The sequence below is a fragment of the Schistocerca piceifrons genome, chromosome 1, assembly GCF_021461385.2.
Source record: "Schistocerca piceifrons isolate TAMUIC-IGC-003096 chromosome 1, iqSchPice1.1, whole genome shotgun sequence".
Lineage (NCBI taxonomy): Eukaryota > Metazoa > Arthropoda > Insecta > Orthoptera > Acrididae > Schistocerca > Schistocerca piceifrons.
The window spans coordinates 307963164-307982390 of NC_060138.1; positions in this window are offsets into that span (position 1 = coordinate 307963164).

A 19227-nucleotide genomic window follows, 5' to 3' on the forward strand; every position below is an offset into this window, starting at 1 on the left:
ACAAACAGGCAGCCTGGGTGGCTGACTAAAGGGATAAGAATATCTTGTAGAACAAAGTGGCAATTATATCAAAACGTTAGAAACAGTCAAAATCTAAATGCAGCAGCCCATTACAAACAGTATTGTAAGGTGCTTAAAAAAGTTATTAGGAAGGCAAAAAGTATGTGGTATGCAGATAGAATAGCTAAGTCTCAGGATAAAATTAAAACCATATGGTCAGTCGTAAAGGAAGTGACTGGTCTGCAGAGACAGGTCGAGGATATAGAATCAGTGCGTAGTGGGAATGTCCGTGTTACTGATAAGTCGCATATATGCACAGTATTTAATAATCACTTTCTGAATATAGCAAGTGAACTAAGTAGAAACCTAGTTCCAACAGGGAATCATATAGCGCTCGTAGAAAAAAGTGTTCCGAGAATGTTACCTGAAATGCTCCTCCATGATACTGACAAGAGGGAGATTGAGTTAATAACTAAATCACTAAAGACCAAGAACTCTCATGAGTTTGACGGGATATCTAGCAGAATACTGAAGTATTGTTCTATGTATGCTAGCCCAGTACTTAGCCATATCTGTAACTTTTCCTTTAGGAGTGGTCGGTTTCCTGACCGATTAAAGTATTCGGTAGTGAAGCCACTTTATAAAAAGGGAGACAGGGATAATGTTGACAATTATAGATGTATTTCTATGCCATCGGTGTTTGCTAAGGTTATCAAGAAGGTTGTATATACAAGGTTACTGGAGCATTTGAATTCACATAATTTGCTGTCAAATGTACAGTTTGGTTTTAAAAATGGTTTAACAACTGAAAATGCTATATTCTCTTTTCTCTGTGAGGTTTTGGACGGATTAAATAAAAGGTTGCGAACGCTAGGTGTTTTCTTTGATTTAACGAAGGCTTTTGTCTGTGTTGACCAGAAAATATTACTGTAGAAGATGGACCATTATGGAGTAAGGGGAGTAGCTTACAATTGGTTCGCCTCTTACTTTAAGAACAGAAAGCAGAAGGTAATTCTCATAATATTGAGAGTGGTAGTGATGTTCAGTCCCAGTGGGGCACTGTTAAGTGGGGCGTTCCCCAAGGGTCGGTGCTGGGGTCACCGCTGTTTCTTATTTATATAAATGATATGCCTTCTAGTATTACAGGTGATTTAAAAATATTTCTGTTTGCTGATGACACCAGCTTGGTAGTGAAGGATATTGTGAGTAGTATTGACACATTATCAAATAATGTAGTTCATGAAATAAGTTCGTGGCTTGTGGAAAATAATTTGATGCTACCGTCAGTAGCTCGTCTCCTACCTTCCAAATTTTACAGAAGCTCTCCTGCGAACCATGCAGGACTAGCACTCCTGGAAGAAAGAATACGTCTCCTACCTTCCAAATTTTACAGAAGCTCTCCTGCGAACCATGCAGGACTAGCACTCCTGGAAGAAAGAATATTGTGGAGACATGGCTTAGCCACAGCCTAGGGAATGTTTCCAGAATGAGATTTTCACTCTGCAGCGGTGTGCGCTGATATGAAACTTCCTGGCAGATTAAAACTGTGTGCTGGACCGAGACTCGAACTCAGGACCTTTGCCTTTCGCGGGCAAGTGCTCTACCAACTGAGCTACCCGAGTACGACTCACGCCCCGTCCTCACAGCTTTACTTCCGCCAGTACCTCGTCTCCTACCTTCCAAACTTTACAGAAGCTCTCCTGCGAACCATGAAGGACTAGCACTCCTTAAAGAAAGGATATTGCGGAGAATGGCTTAACCACAGCCTAGGGGACGTTTCCAAAATGAGATTTTCACCCTGCAGCGGAGTGTGTAGGAGCGTGAGTCGTGCTTGGGTACCTCAACTGGTAGAGTACTTGCCCGCGAAAGGCAAAGGTCCCGAGTTCGAGTCTCGATCTGGCACACAGTTTTAATCTGCCACGAAGTTTCATATAAAGCTGTGAGGACTGGGCGTGAGTCGTGCTTGGGGAACTTAGTTGGTAGAGCACTTGCCCGCGAAAGGCAAAGGTCCCGAGTTCGAGTCTCAGTCCGGCACACAGTTTTAATCTGCCAGGAAGTTTTATATCAGCGCACACTCCGCTGCAGAGTGAAAATCTCATTCTAAACATGTTTAGAAAACATGGTTCTAAAATGCGTACCTAGGGAGCTATGATTATTATTTCATCTTTGCTACTGTGGAACACGACTCTTCTACTCGCAGCTCTTAAAGTATGCATTTCAGAACTCATGTTCAGTAGACAGTATGTGGTGTTGTTTCAGCCATATTACCTCCTCCGAAAATAAGGAAAGCAAAGGTCTTTGCAGTAGAAGAGATTTGTATTGTATTGTATATTAATCGGGGACCTATAATCGACGGAGAGGCTCCGTCCCCGCCGCAGCCGCAGTGGTCCACAACCCCACGACGACTTTCGGAGTCCACTTCACCCCTCCGCCGCCTCACGCCGAACCCAGGGTTATTGTGCGGTTCGGCCCCCGGTGGAACCCCCAGGAAAAGTCTCACACCAGACGAGTGTAGCCCCTATGTTTGCGTGGTAGAGTAATGGTGGTGTACGCGTACGTGGAGAACTTGTTTGCGGAGCAATCGCCGACATAGTGTAACTGAGGCGGAATAAGGGGAACCAGACCGCATTCGCCGAGGCAGATGGAAAACCTCCTTAAAACCACCCACAGACTGGCCGGTTCACCGCCGGGCGGATTCGTGCCGGGGACCAGGCGCTCCTTCCCGCCCGGAAAGTCGTGCGTTGGACCGCGCGGCCAACCGGGCGGGGCAGAACAGATTTGGTTCACAGTACCAAAGATGAAGAATTGATTAAAGCTCTTAAGGTTGGATCCCATGTTTACTAGTCTCTTTTCCTTCGAACGATCCTTCTTGTCACATCCCTGAACACTGACCGTTCTCCTAGGACACCTAGTAAGGACTGTCTACAAATTAGCGATTCAGTTGTGCACTCTTGCTCTAATCAGTTACAGAAGCATCGATTATTCATAATCATTGTCTAGTGGACACATAAATTAATGAAAATATTTTAAATAAAGTAGATAAGGAAGGAACAATCCTTCACGTTTATGATGTAGCCTAAGCACAGGATTAAAGGTTACTATCAGTCTGTTCATATCAAACATAAGCTAGTCAGTAGCCACTCAAACCTCAGTACGACCTTACCCAACCAGACACCAATTTCAAAAGACCTTGAACCATGCTCTGCTTGCCTCGTTAGCACTTCCACCATGTGACATACTATCACAGTCAGGAAGCGTCTTGGAACTAGGCCGACATCTCACGAGTACATGATTTAAAATTTTCACGTATTTCAGTCATATGTGTTGTACAAGTTTAGACTATTTTCAGACACATATTACATCATTACACATTAAACATTATACAATAATGAACTGTTATTTATATTGTATACGCCGTACTATGCTACTAAAAAAACAAACTTGCAAACATAAACTTATAAAAAGTCTCATTAAAGAGACATAAAAAATGGAATAACAGTACAAATCATTCATGCTGCTGTTACTCTACCGTTTATATGTGGAGAGCTCTATTACACACCACTTAAGTAAATTATTTGTAACAGTTTTTGTGTCTGTTGTTGTCCTCTCCGGGAGTGGCAGCAGCATCGTGTTTCGATACTAGTACTGCTGTACTATCTTTAGTGTGGCGGATATAGTTTCTGGCTGGGCGTTGTGTGACCAGTCGGTCGGTGGGCGTAGAGCAGCCAGGAAGTCTCCGTCGCGCGTACTGTGGTCGGGGCTGCTGGTGGTGTGCACGCGGTATTGGATGGTGAGGTGCTGCTTGCGAGTGCTACGAAGTTCGTCGCCCACCGATCTTGGACATTAAAGTTGAGTCCTCACTTAACCTACTATCGAGCCTCAACTAATTACATTTCTTCGTTTGATCCTGGTTGTCGCTTTTGGGACATTCCCGCGAGCAACAACGTGTGTGTATTCAAGTCGGCTAGGATTCCAGCCATCTTCCTGTGGAGTTTAACTTAATTTATTCCCTGTTATTGAAGTTGACCAGCGGTATTTTCTGCCTTGCGGCCGTTGACGTTCCGGTAACTTGCCCTGGTCGTTGACATAATTGTCGGCAGTGTATTTTCCTAGTCGGGTTGTTGCTGTCCAGCGCGGCGTGTAGTTTGACAGTTGAGGTGTTGGTCGCTGTGGGTACCAATATTCTGTGTGTCGTTGTATTGAAATCTTGTGGTCGTTTTGCTGGTTGCGTGGAGTGGAACTGATTTCGTTGATTGGTCGGTCGGCTGTCTGTCGGTTGTGTTGCCTTCAGATTAAGAAGTTGTTGGACAGGCTACCTGTCTCACCTGAACGGGCGTTAGTGTTACAATCCCATGCCGATCCTTGGAAACTTCTGAGCGCCGTTCCTTGTGTGTTACATAGTAATTTACGTGTTTGGGTTTTAGCTATTTGGTTGATGTGTGGCCTTCAACCGAGTATCAATACCTCTTAAATTAATGTTCTTGTCTTGCCCTTAAGGCATGAGATTGTTATTCATTGATATGGGGCCTTCAGCCGAATTTGACATGAGATGTTTTAAGATAAGGCCTTCTGCCTTTTAAAATGAAACTCTTTTTCTAGGTCTTAAGCCGTTAAACATACACTCCTGGAAATGGAAAAAAGAACACATTGACACCGGTGTGTCAGACCCACCATACTTGCTCCGGACACTGCGAGAGGGCTGTACAAGCAATGATCACACGCACGGCACAGCGGACACACCAGGAACCGCGGTGTTGGCCGTCGAATGGCGCTAGCTGCGCAGCATTTGTGCACCGCCGCCGTCAGTGTCAGCCAGTTTGCCGTGGCATACGGAGCTCCATCGCAGTCTTTAACACTGGCAGCATGCCGCGACAGCGTGGACGTGAACCGTATGTGCAGTTGACGGACTTTGAGCGAGGGCGTATAGTGGGCATGCGGGAGGCCGGGTGGACGTACCGCCGAATTGCTCAACACGTGGGGCGTGAGGTCTCCACAGTACATCGATGTTGTCGCCAGTGGTCGGCAGAAGGTGCACGTGCCCGTCGACCTGGGACCGGACCGCAGCGACGCACGGATGCACGCCAAGACCGTAGGATCCTACGCAGTGCCGTAGGGGACCGCACCGCCACTTCCCAGCAAATTAGGGACACTGTTGCTCCTGGGGTATCGGCGAGGACCATTCGCAACCGTCTCCATGAAGCTGGGCTACGGTCCCGCACACAGTTAGGCCGTCTTCCGCTCACGCCCCAACATCGTGCAGCCCGCCTCCAGTGGTGTCGCGACAGGCGTGAATGGAGGGACGAATGGAGACGTGTCGTCTTCAGCGATGAGAGTCGCTTCTGCCTTGGTGCCAATGACGGTCGTATGCGTGTTTGACGCCGTGCAGGTGAGCGCCACAATCTGGACTGCATACGACCGAGGCACACAGGGCCAACACCCAGCATCATGGTGTGGGGAGCGATCTCCTACACTGCCCGTACACCACTGGTGATCGTCGAGGGGACACTGAATAGTGCACGGTACATCCAAACCGTCATCGAACCCATCGTTCTACCATTCCTAGACCGGCAAGGGAACTTGCTGTTCCAACAGGACAATGCACGTCCGCATGTATCCCGTGCCACCCAACGTGCTCTAGAAGGTATAAGTCAACTACCCTGGCCAGCAAGATCTCCGGATCTGTCCCCCATTGAGCATGTTTGGGACTGGATGAAGCGTCGTCTCACGCGGTCTGCACGTCCAGCACGAACGCTGGTCCAACTGAGGCACCAGGTGGAAATGGCATGGCAAGCCGTTCCACAGGACTACATCCAGCATCTCTACGATCGTCTCCATGGGAGAATAGCAGCCTGAATTGCTGCGAAAGGTGGATATACACTGTACTAGTGCCGACATTGTGCATGCTCTGTTGCCTGTGTCTATGTGCCTGTGGTTCTGTCAGTGTGATAATGTGATGTATCTGACCCCAGGAATGTGTCAATAAAGTTTCCCCTTCCTGGGACAATGAATTCACGGTGTTCTTATTTCAATTTCCAGGAGTGTATTTTGTTGATATGTGGCCTTCAGCCAAGTATTAATATTAAATTAATGTTCTTGTCTTGCCCTTAAGGCATAATATTGTTATGCTTTTGTATGGAGCCTTCAGCCGAATTTTGGATTAAATGTTTTAAAATGAGGCCTTCTGCCTTTTGATTGAAACTCTTCCTATTGCTTAATATGCGACCTCCAGCCATGTTCCCTTAAAATTAAATTGCTAAGGCCTTCAGCATTTTTAGATTGAAGATTTAGAAAATATTCTTGGGTGAAACCTCCAGAAGAACCTCGTATTTCAATTATTTGCTTAGGCCATGTGTCTTGGATTTTGAGCGTGACCTTCAGCCGATCTAAAGTTAATCAAAGGAGTTAGATTAAAATTTTGATTGTTTTGCATCCTTGTTGTAATATTGTGTGTTGATAAATGAAGTTTGTATGTTGAGTGCAACTGACACCAACTTATTTTGGCCCCTTTCCACAACCTAATCCGCTCTGTCCTGCTAGCCCACGCATTTCACAAATAGTGATCAGATAATAAAGGACTAAATATAGCTGAAGCGGTTATTAATACCTGAGCTGACTACTCATACCTACGGTTGCCCCACCTACAAGGTTGTTTTTGAAGGCAACCAATAGATATTAAAGATAAGTACAGTGAAGCTCTTGTTGGTGACGGATGTGATATGTTTGCAAAAGTACCTTAGATTGTGTATAAATTGACAGACAAGGAGGCCAGAACCCGCTATTGTGGTGTAAACCCTGCTGTCATGTGAGGGTGTGTCGTTAAAAGTGTGAAGAAGAGTACAGGTGTTTACACTGAAAGAACGTATTCCAGCCAGCTCGTATCAACATCGGCATATTTATGAGTTTGTTCTGCGCAGTACCCACTTTACTCATATTTTAAAGAGGTTCTGTTCTGAACATAAATGACAGTTCTGTAAAAAAAAAAAAAAAAAATAGAGAGACGTCCATGCTTCAATTACTCAGCTAATAAGGAGATGATAAAAACATTAAATACTTAACAAAATTATGTTCCTCTCTGTATACCATTATTTGCCGGAAACCTTGTTTCGAAAAAAATGGTTCAAATGGCTCTGAGCACTATGGGACTTAACATCTATGGTCATCAGTCCCCTACAACCTAGAACTACTTAAACCTAACTAACCTAAGGACATCACACAACACCCAGCCATCACGAGGCGGCGAAAATCCCTGACCCCGCCGGGAATCGAACCCGGGAACCCGGGCGTGGGAAGCGAGAACGCTACCGCACGACCACGAGATGCGGGTCCATTGTTTCGATATCTAGAACTGTTTAGGATGTGAAATGTAAATTCGGTCGTTATTTCTACAGTGACATGACACATTCACAGTCTTACTTCAGATAGTTAGCTCATTTAGTCGCTAGGCGACACGCCATTAGCATAATGCCAGTGAAGACTCATACTAAAGTGTGTCCATTCATAGGCGTACCAGTCGCAGAACTACTAGGTGGTAATGTACACTCAGCATCGTTTCCCTAAGTGTGTTTTACAGGAGAGTCCGCGGTCATCTCTACCATCCAAGATTTTCCTGTTCTACCTATGGACTCGTAGACTGGAGTTAAATGGGAGCCTATGGGTTATTCGTTCCCGTGCCGTCCATCAATCCATCGAATTCGCAGGCCTACGATTGCTAGGAATCTCTTACTCCGTGTCCACTTACCTTTGGTAGCGTAAGTGTGGCACAGTCAACCCTTGTCGTCCTTCGTTGGAAATGTTAAACTTGTAGTGTATGAAACTGTTTCCATACGAAAACCGCATTGTCTCATACAAGGAGAAAAACAACAGTAATCAACTGTTCGCCAACGTCTGAGCTCTCTTGTCGATAAAATAGTAGCAGAGCAAACAATTTCACGGCTAGGAGTGAAGACTTGCCCCTCAGGTTTGAGTTACAGGGCACTAGCGTGTGGTTGCAACCTTGGGTGCAGTGATGGATAGTGAATGAAAGGTGACTGGGTGTTCGAAACTCGTGTCTCGAGGTTAGCGTTACTGCCTGTAGATCACGGGCTTTGTGGTTCGATGCCCGAGCGGTTCGGTGATTTTATCCACTCAGGGATTGGATGGTGTGACGTCATCATCATCATTCCACAGTCATCGACGCGCAGGTAGCCGAAGTGGCGCCAAGTCTAAAGACTTGTAATTCGCAGCCGAACCATCCCAAATGGGGTCTGTTGGCCAAGAATATCATACCACTTTTTCTTTTCATTGGCTGACTGCCAAAAAAAGCTGAAAGAAAAGAGAATTTGTAGTACTGAATGTTGCATCCTCTCATTACCTGCACTACTTTGAGAAGAGACTATAGAAACAGTTTTGTAGAATTTTGATCCTGCATATGAGACGAGGGGCTGTAGTTCCTCTTCTCTCCAGAGAACGGGAAATGGAATGTAGTAAATTATCTATACAGGAATGAACGGGTGCCGCCTGACTTATTACCTCATGTAAAAGATTTTAATAGTTGCTGTTGACGATTCAGTTGCCAAACATTAATCAGCAAATTAAACACAGTAGATTGGTAGAGCAACTAGTGAGTTTGCTGCATTGTTACCTGCTTCTATATTCACCACATTGTGACAATGATTTTACAGTAATCTAATGTGGCAGTAAATGTGAAAATCAAGATCTTACTGCAGTGGCAGCACCGGTTTCCGTTAGATCAACGAAGTTAATGCTGACGAGCTTGGCTCCGGGTCTACCGTGCTCTGTTGGCAAGCGAGCTGCACACTACCCTCATGAGGCCAGTTGAGCAGATTGACAGAGAAGCAGCGACTCTGGTCACGAGAGCTGACAACGGCTGGGAGAGTGGTGTACCGAACACATATCAATCCATATCCGCATCCAGTGACGTCTATAGTCTAAGGATGACACGGCGGTCAATACCGCTGGGCATTCAGACACCTGTTCGGATGAAGTTTAGTAAATGTGGAAAGATGTATGAGATACCTGCGGTGTAAGTCTAGGTGCGAGAAACAGGGGCGCCATTTTGGGCTGTTAAGCGTACGATTACCAAGTTTGTAGATCGTCTGGGACCCTGGAACAGCACCCAGCGGACGTCCACTGGTTTCTGCTTTACATGACCTCCTCATGTCGTGCAAAGTGCGTGTGCTTAGCTTGCGTACCGTGGTGACAGCCAAATGCGCAAATACAATGGCGGTCGTACTGCGTACACAAGGTATAAAAGGGAAGTGCTTTGTCGGAGTGGTGATTCTTGTGAACTGGTTCACGACGTGATTATGGCCACACGACAAGAATTAACAGTCGCTGAACACGAAATGGTACTTGGAGCTAGACGCATGTGATATTCCTATGTCAGAATTTGCTAGGGAATCCAATGTTTCGTGCTCCACAGTGTCAAACGTGTGCCAAGAATACGAAACTTCAGGCATTACCTGTCACCGCCCACAACGCAATGGCCGACGGCCTTCGCTTGGTGACGGAAAGCAGCGGCGTTTACGTAGACTTGTCAGTGTTAACAGACAAGCAATACTGCGTGAAATACCGCAGAAATCACTGTGGGACGTAAGACGAACGTATCCGTTAGGATAGTGCTCGTAACGTAAAAAGATATCTGGCAAGTGATGACACACCTAATATGTTGCATTATCAAGAATGCTCTCTCTTCTATCACACAAGATATCGAAGGAAGTACTTTTTTTGCGCAACGGTTCATTTCTTTTGAAGGCATTCGAAAGGTGTGAAAGATGAGCGTAGTAGTGCGGTTGTTTATTTGCTAAAGTACCCTCGAAATGAGTATAAATTGACAGGTCAGGCGGCCAGAACGACCTACCATGATGAAAACCGTGCCAATGACGTTAATGGGCTATGGTAGCAACGACTGATGCGAGTGCCTTTGCCGACAGCGCTACATCGCCCGCAGCGCATCTCCTGGGATCGTGACCATATCGGTTGGACCCTACAGGAGTGGAAATCAGTGGCCTGCTCAAGTGAGCCCCGATTTCAGTTGGTAAGCACTGATGGTATTGTCAGGACCAAGTTGTCAACAAAGCACTGTGCAAACTGATGGTGGCTTCGCAATGGTATAAACTTGTTTACATGGAATGGACGGGGCTCTCTGGTCGAACGAAACCCATCATTGACCGGAAAGGAATATGTTCGGCCACTTGGAGACCATTTGCAGCCATTCATGGACTTCATGTTCCCGTACGACGATGTCATGTCACCGGGCCACAATTGTTCGTGACTGGTGTGAGGAACATTATGGACGATTCGAGCGAATGTTTTGGCCACACAGATCGCCCGACACGAATCCTGTCGAACATTTATGAAACACAAGAGAGAGGTCAGTTCTTGAAAAATTATGGACGGCTGTAGAGGCAGCATGGCTCAATATTTCTGCAAGGGATTTCGAACGACTTGTTGAGTCCTTGCCACGTCAAGTAGCTTTACTATTTCAGGCAAAAGGAAGTCGGACACGATATTAGGAGGAGTCTCGTGAGTTTTGCATCCTTAGTACATAATATAACTGTCAGCGGTGGTGGGTCCTCTGCTTTGAATTGCTGCCCGGAGCCAGGCGGCGGGGTGGTGGTTAAACATACGAATTTGAACTGCGAACGTACGAGGGTCACTCCAAAAGAAATGCACACTATATTTGTAAAAATACAGTTTTCATTCTACATGTGTGAAAGTTTTACAATATGTAGATACATCCCTCCCGCTTGTTTTCAAACTTAATTCAACGTGTTCCCGTGAGCGGCGCGGTCACACCATGTCTTCAAGCGGGCTGCAACACAAATATAGTGTGCATATTTTTTGGAGTGACCCTCGTACGTTCGCAGTTCAAATTCGTGTGTTGAGCCGCCGCCCCGCCGCCTGGCTCCGGGCAGCAAGTCAAAGCAGAGGACCCACCACCACTGACCGTTATATTATGTACTAAGGATTCTAAACTCATGAGACACCTCCTAATGTCGTGTTCGTCAGAAGCAACGTACTGTCATAGATTTCCTGTGCAGTGAAAACGAGACAGCCGGAAATATCCTCAAGAAGTTGAAAAAGGTGTATGGAGATGCTGCTGTCGATCGCAGTGCAGTTAGTCGGTGGGCAAGCAGGCTATGTGATGAAGGCGGGCACGGCAATATTGAGGATTGTCCTCGCAGCGGCAGGCCTCGTACTCCACACACTCCAGACAATGTGCAGAGAGTTAACGAATTGGTGACTGCAGACAGACGCATCACAGTCAATGAACTGTCACGTTACGCAGGGATAGGGGAAGGAAGTGTTTGCAGAATACTGAAAGTGTTGGCGTTAAAAAAGGTTTTGCCAGGTGGGTTCCCAGGATGTTGACAGTGGCTCACAAAGAAACAAGAAGAAAGGTATGCAGCGAACTTTTGGAACAGTACGACAATGGTGGAGATGAATTTCTTGGAAGATTGTGACAGGTGATGAAAACGTGGCTCCATCATTTTTCACCAGAGACGAAGAGGCAATCAATGGAGTGGCATCATGCAAATTCACTCAATGAAAAAAAATTCAAAACCACACCTTCTGCTGTTAAAGTTATGGCTACGGTGTTTTCCGATTCCGAAGGACTCTTGCTTGTGGACATCGTGCCAAGGGGAACCACCGTAAATTCTGATGCAAATGTGACGATACCGAAGAAACTTCAAGCTCGACTGAGTCGTGTTCGACCACATCGTCAAAAGCAGGATGTTTTGATGTTGCACGACACTGCACGGCCACATGACAGTAAAAAAACCATGGAAGCGATCACAAAACTCGGTTGGACAACACTGAAACACCGGCGTCATAGTCCTGACCTGGCTCCATGTGACTATCATCTCTTTGGGAAACTGAAAGACTCTCTTCGTGGAACAAGGTTTGAAGATGATGACTCCCTTGTGCACGCTGCCAAACAGTGGCTGCAGTAGGTTGGTCCAGAATTTTACCGTGCGGGTATACAGGCGCTGGTTTCAAGATGGCGTAAGGCAGTTGAGAGGGATGGAGAAATGAAAATATTGTTCCTAAAGGATGTATCTACACACTGTAAAACTTTCAAACATATAGAATAAAAGACCGATTTAAAAAAAAATGGTGTGTATTTCTTTTGGAGTGACCCTCTATAATACAGCCAGCGCCCCGTTGCCCAAAAAGCAGTTTCTCAAGCGTTTAGCCGCATTTAGGGCGCCAGACCTGAGCAGCTTTTCTTCACGAACGGAGTCTATAGGATGAACTAGAACTGCACCGGCACGCTTTCAGAGGTTGTTTCAGTAATACTAACACCAATACGTCCAGTATCCTAATCCTATACCGCCTGTGCGTGGACAGGCCAAATTACATTATAGTTGAATCCGCCACGTGCAGGACTAGGGAGGTGGGGTGCGGTAACACCAAATCAGGACATGCACGAACATGACACAGAATAGAACTTTAAACACTAGGACTTAGAATTAGGAAATCGAAGTTGGAACCTGCAGCGACAGACATCCTCGTCCTGCCTAGTGTCAGGGGCACCCTCTTCGGGACTAGCTCGGTGAGCTGCATAGTAGGTTTATACGCGTGCTGACACACCTGTGACGCTGCAGGCAGTAGGGATTAGCTATAAGTAGCCATCACCATTGTAATTCTGTTCTGACTGTAGTTTCACTTGTAAAAACTGTGATTTAGCTGCAACTATAATGATGGTTTGAGAGTAAATCGGAGAAAGACGAAGGTAATGAGAAGTAGTTGAAATGAGAACAGCGAGGAACTTAACATCAGGATTGATGGTCACGAAGTCAATTAAGTTAAGGAATTCTGCTACCTAGGCACTAAAATAACCAATGACGGACGGAGCAAGCAGGACATCAAAAGCAGACTCGCTATGGCAAAAAAGGCATTTCTGGCCAAGAGAAGTCTACTAATATCAAATACCGGCCTTAATTTGAGGAAGAAATTTCTGAGGATGTACGTCTGGAATACGTATGGTAGTGAAACATGGACTGTGGGAAAACCGGAACAGAAGAGAATCGAAGCATTTGAGATGTGGTGCTATAGACGAATGTTCAAAATTAGGTGGACTGATAAGGTAAGGAATGAGGAGGTTCTACGCAGAATCGGAGAGGAAAGGAATATGTGGAAAACACTGATAAGGAGAAGGGACAGGATGATAGGACATCTGCTAAGACATGAGGGAATGACTTGCATGGTACTAGAGGGAGCTGTAGAGGGCAAAAACTGTAGAGGAAGACAGAGATTGGAATACGTCAAGCAAATAATTGAGGACGTAGGTTGCAAGTGCTACGCTACTCTGAGATGAAGAGGTTAGCACAGGAAAGGAATTCGTGGCGGGCCGCATCAAACCAGTCAGTAGACTGATGACAAAAAAAAAAAAAATAAATAAAATAAAATAGGCCACGGAATACCTAAATCGTGAGGTTCGGAAGTGAACATGGTTCTCGTTGCTCCGCAATAGTACCCACTAATCATGTAAGGTGGTGGGATGCATATGTATAATTATAAATTACTTTTGAATGCATTACGGGAACAGCAGTGATCAATGTCTTATAAATATGTACTATTAAAAACAGTCTTGATCACGATTTATTTATCAAGGTGACCGGTTTCGAGCACTACTGTGGTCATCTTCAGACCATTGAGTAGGAACCTCTTTCTGTTGGAGAATCACTACTGGTGATTTGTGAATAAAGGATTTCTTTTTTATAAAAAAAAGAAAAATACCTTCTGAATGTTTTCTTATCAGGAACAAACGGCCTCCGGGGGCTCGTTGCAGGGTTCTTGTACTTAATTTGGTTTCTTGCCTCACTTTGCTTAGCACCTTTATTGCACTGAAAATAGCACCTCAATGTCGACGGCGTGCGCTGCGTGTCTAGTCTTGAAACAAAGTAGTTCTACTGACTCATGATACGTGCGCTCATGGTACTTACTGCTGAAGACAGTAACATGCCCGCATTATTCTTCGGTCACAAGTTTGCATTCATTAGTGGTCGGCTTTATTTATCCAGTAGTATTAGTCATACGTTAACAGTGGCACACAGCAAGATTGATCCACTCATGAAGCGTTGGCCGATGTGTACCTCGTGTGTGGGTTCACTGAATCCATTGGCAGACCAACAATGCTACGCTATGCCGAGCTGTTCCCACAGTGACGGAAACCACGTCTACATCTGCATCTACATCTACATCCATACTCCGCAAGCCACCTCACGGTGTGTGGCGGAGGGTACCTTGAGTACCTCTATCGGTTCTCCCTTCTATTCCAGTCTCGTATTGTTCGTGGAAAGAAGGATTGTCGGTATGCCTCTGTGTGGGCTCTAATCTCTCTGATTTTATCCTCATGGTCTCTTCGCGAGATATACGTAGGAGGGAGCAATATACTGCTTGACTCTTCGGTGAAGGTATGTTCTCAAAACTTTGACAAAAGCCCGTACCGAGCTACTGAGCGTCTCTCCTGCAGAGTCTTACACTGGAGTTTATCTATCATCTCCGTAACGCTTTCGCGATTACTAAATGATCCTGTAACGAAGCGCGCTGCTCTCCGTTGGATCTTCTCTATATCTTCTGTCAACCCTATCTGGTACGGATCCCACGCTGCTGAGCAGTATTCAAGCAGTGGGCGAACAAGCGTACTGTAACCTACTTCCTTTGTTTTCGGATTGCATTTCCTTAGGATTCTTCCAATGAATCTCAATCTGGCATCTGCTTTACCGACGATCAACATTATATGATCATTCCATTTTAAATCACTCCTAAAGCGTACTCCCAGATAATTTATGGTATTAACTGCTTCCAGTTGCTGACCTGCTATTTTGTAGCTAAATGATAAAGGATCTATCTTTCTGTGTATTCGCAGCGCATTACACTAGTCTACATTGAGATTCAATGTACTATTGCATCTTTCTGAGGTTGTTGCGTTACATTTTGGTTATTGATCATTACAGGCTTCTTCACTCTTTTCAAGGGGTTTCCACAGAAGCAAGGGTTATTGCGTTAACAAGCGAAATAAACAGTAATTGCATTATTACTCTGTATTGAGCTGTCGTAGATCGTGAGTCGATTATAACAAAATACTCAGAAGGCATTCCTGGAGGACCTCTGGAAGTACACATATCAAAAAAAATTTGCATCAACCCGGTTCCCAGAACTCCTGAAAATAGACGTTGACTGTGGATATTGTATCAGAGACACAGTCCATTTGTCTCTTCAGAGATGTCACTAAACCCGCCAAAAGATGTAAACAATTATGTATAAGCAGCGCCTATTAGACGGAGGGCGTACGACAGACTATCAGTTCGAATCATTCCACCGGGTCTGCAGTTCAATCATGCCTAGACGGTCAATACCGAAGCTTGATCACGTCCGCACTGTTACTTTGTGCCAGAAAGGCCTGTCAACAAGGAAAGTGACCAGGCGTCTCACTGAACCAAAGCGATGTTGTTTGGACGTGGAGGAGATACAGAGAGACAGGAACTGTCAATGACATGCCTCGCTCAGGCCGCGCAAGGGGTACTACTGCAGTGGATGATCGCTACCTACGGATTATGGCTCGGAGGAACCCTGACAGCAACGCAACTATGTTACATAATGCTTTTCGTGCAGCCACAGGACGTCGTGTTACGGCTCAAACTGTGCGCAATTGACTGTATGATGCGCAACTTCACTCTCGACGTCCATGGCAAGGTCTATCTTTGCAACCACGAAACCACGTAGCGCGGTGCAGATGGAGCCAACGACATGCCGAATTGACCTTTCAGGATTGGCATCACGTTCTCTTCAACATGAATGTCGCATATGCCCTCAACCAAACAATCGACGGAGGCGTGTTTGGAGGCAACCCGATCAGGCTGAACGCCTTAGACACACAGTCCAACGAGTGCAGCAAGGTGGAGGTTCCCTGCTGTTTTGAGGTGACATGGCATCGTCCGACCGATAGTGCAACCATATCGGCAGGATATGGGTGAGGCATTCGTCTTCATGGACGGCACTTCGCGCCCCCATCGTGCACATCTTGTTAATGACTTTCTTCAGGATAACGACATCGCTTACTAGAGTGGCCAGCATGTTCTTCAGACATGAACCCTATCGAACATGCCTAGCATTGGAAAGGGCTATTTATCGACGACGTGACCCACCAACCACTCCGAGGGATCTACGCCGAATCGCCGTTGGGAAGTGGGACAGCAATCTGGACCACCACCTCTGAAGGTCTCGCTGTATGGTGGTACAACATGCAATGTGTGACTAGAATGAAATTTTCACTCTACAGCGGAGTGTGCGCTGATTTCATGCAATGTGTGGTTTTCATGAGCAATAAAAAGGGGGGAAATGATGTTTAATGTTGATCTCTATTCCAATTTTCTGTACAGGCTCTGAAACTCTCGGAAACGAGGCGATGCAAAACTTTTTTGATGTGTTCTGGCTCATCCCGTAAATCATTATTGCTATCCTCGCTACGTACTCCATTCTCTTCATTCCTATAAGGCCTTTACCAGCTAACACTGTGGGTGACTAGTTGTTGAATATTACATTTTTTATGTATAATTCTGAACACGCGAGAGGACGCTTTCTATATGCGTGTGTGTATGCGCATTTGCTAACACATTGTTTTGTCTCAGTTTTACGACCCACCAGGATAGCCGAGAGCGCTAACGCTCTGCTTCCTGGACTTGGGTAGGCGCGCCGGCCAGGCCGGTGTGCTGGGCAGCCGGGATGTAGTTTTTAGGCGGTTTTCCACATACTACTAGGTGAATAGCGGGTTGGTCCCCACGTCCCGCCTCAGTTACACGACCCGCAGACATCTGCAACACATTCACACTATTTCATGATTTACACTAGACGCAGACAGCTGGGGTACACTAATTCCGTTCTGGGGGATATGGGGTGGCGGCAGGAAGGTCATCCAGCCACCCCTTAAAATTACCCATGCCATTTCCGTACTTAACCCTGTCGACCCTGCGCACAATGCGGTATTCAGGCTGTAGCAAAAAACATTGTTTTGTTTCAGTTTTATAAACCTTTTTCGAACAGATAGCTAGTATCAACATGATATACATTTTTCTGACAAGCCGAGTTGCACTGTGCTCCCTTTGCCGAAGCCATTAATAAATTCCCTTCTTGGGTTGAGTAACTATGGAAGGAATGATGTGTGCTATCACTTGCTGCCACTGTCATTATGAAAGCCATTGTCATCAACCGAAACGAACCACTCGTGCAAGGAGGTAACGAAGTCTCTATTGGTTGTTTTGTAGAATAACGACATTTCGCGCAGACAACAGGAGAAATAGTAAATATAGTCGTAGCTTGTCAGTTAATTCGATTCTCACATGACAGCTTCCCCAAAGCCGGTCTCCATTCCTCTCCCCGCAGTACCAGAGTTTTAATTACCAGTAAAACAACCAGCTGCTGTACTGTGACTTGCTAACTGCCTTTAGGGCAATTTCGAAGATCGCTCAATGGAAAAGTCACCTTCGGGTTTCGTGCCGGAAGAAGAACGAAGGCGTCGCCGCGGCAGAGACACTGCTACTTGTTAGCGTACGTCTGCTGGGGTGCCAGTCGGCACGTGGGGCGGCAGGTGGCTGTTGTGTTAATTAGAGCACACGCGTCGCAGCTCAAGAGCTGCGGCCGCCCCTGCCTTTGTTTGCCCAGCTGCTGCTCCAGTCATACCTTCCCGCGTGCTAGTCCAACTGGAGAACGAAAAAGAGCCGCACGCATTACCGTTGACCTGTCTGTTAACCATTGATGCTGAAGAACATCTATTCCAACGACGGATCAATGTAAAGAATATGTGATTAGAGGTAAGTCCTTCATTAGATGAATCACAGTCGGCTTTTAAGAAAAATTGTAGCCGTAATAAGGGACGGATCCCAGGTAAGCCGAGAGCGCTGACGCGCTGCTTCGTGGACTCGGGTAGGCGCGCCGGCCTCGGATCGAATCCGCCCGGCGGATTAACGACGAGAGCCAGTGTACTGGCCAGCCTGGATGTGGTTTTTAGGCGGTTCTCCACATCCCCCTAGGTGAATACCGGGCTGGTCCCCACGTTCCGCCTCAGTTACACGGCTCGCAGACATCTGAACAATTTCGCACTATTCCATGGATTACACTAGTCGCAGACAGTTGGGGTACCCTAATTCCTTCCCAGGGGGTGCGGGATGGCGGCTGGAAGGGCATCTGGCCACCCCTTAAACTAACATTGCCACATCCGATTGACGATTCCGACCCTGCGTATCCGCGGGAAGAAAGGCAAAAGAAAGAAAGAAAAGAAAGGATAAGGGGACGGATCGAACACGCAGTCCAAGAAGAGAGAAAGCCAGGATTAACGAGGGGCAACGGCCGTTCACTAGGAAGGTATTCATCCCTTCTATTAACAAGTCTGCGTAACGCATTCGGAAAATTTTGACATGGTATTGGGCTAAACGATCTGTAGACCCATCAAGGAACAAAACGCAATCTATGAACGTCATAAGATAAATTGTGTCCACTACCGACACCTGGGGTTACAGAATTCCGCGTATTTGTCGGAAAGCATACATTGGTACCACAGAAAGATGCATTAGCACCCGCGTAGTCGAACAGTAAAGGAACTGCGCGCTCAAGATGCTGACCAATCGGTGAGAGACCATGTTTTCTGAAATGTTGACAATGAAATAAAATTGGAGACAATTTTTTTAAGAAAATACATTGTGTGCACAGATATACAGAGGCTATAGACATTAAAAAAAACTTAATAAAAGAGGAAGATATATTGCCTCGATTGCGGCAATGAAACCAACCTTTGCCTAGGTTTCAGCTCAAGTAATGGAGCCTTCTTCAGAAGATAAACCTGATTCTATAATATGTCTCCGAGGGCATGGTCTAGAAATGAAACTAAAACAGCCTGAATAGGCGTAGTCACATTCAGGCTGTTTTAGTTTTATTTCTAGACCATGCCCTCGTAGACATATTTTAGAACCAGGTTTATCTTCTGAAGAAGGCTCAATTACTTGGGCTGAAACCTAGGTAAAGGTTGGTGTCATTACCGCCTATCACGATTGCTGACTAGGCTGCAATGTTGAAAGTACTAGAAAAGAAGAAGATGTTAGATAAACTACGAGTGTCGAATTTGCGTCATCTGAATGACTTATCGACTCCTGTAAAGCGAGAACGATGGAGCCAACCAAGCATAATTACGCAATCAGTTTCGTGTGACGAGTGGTGGTGCCCCGT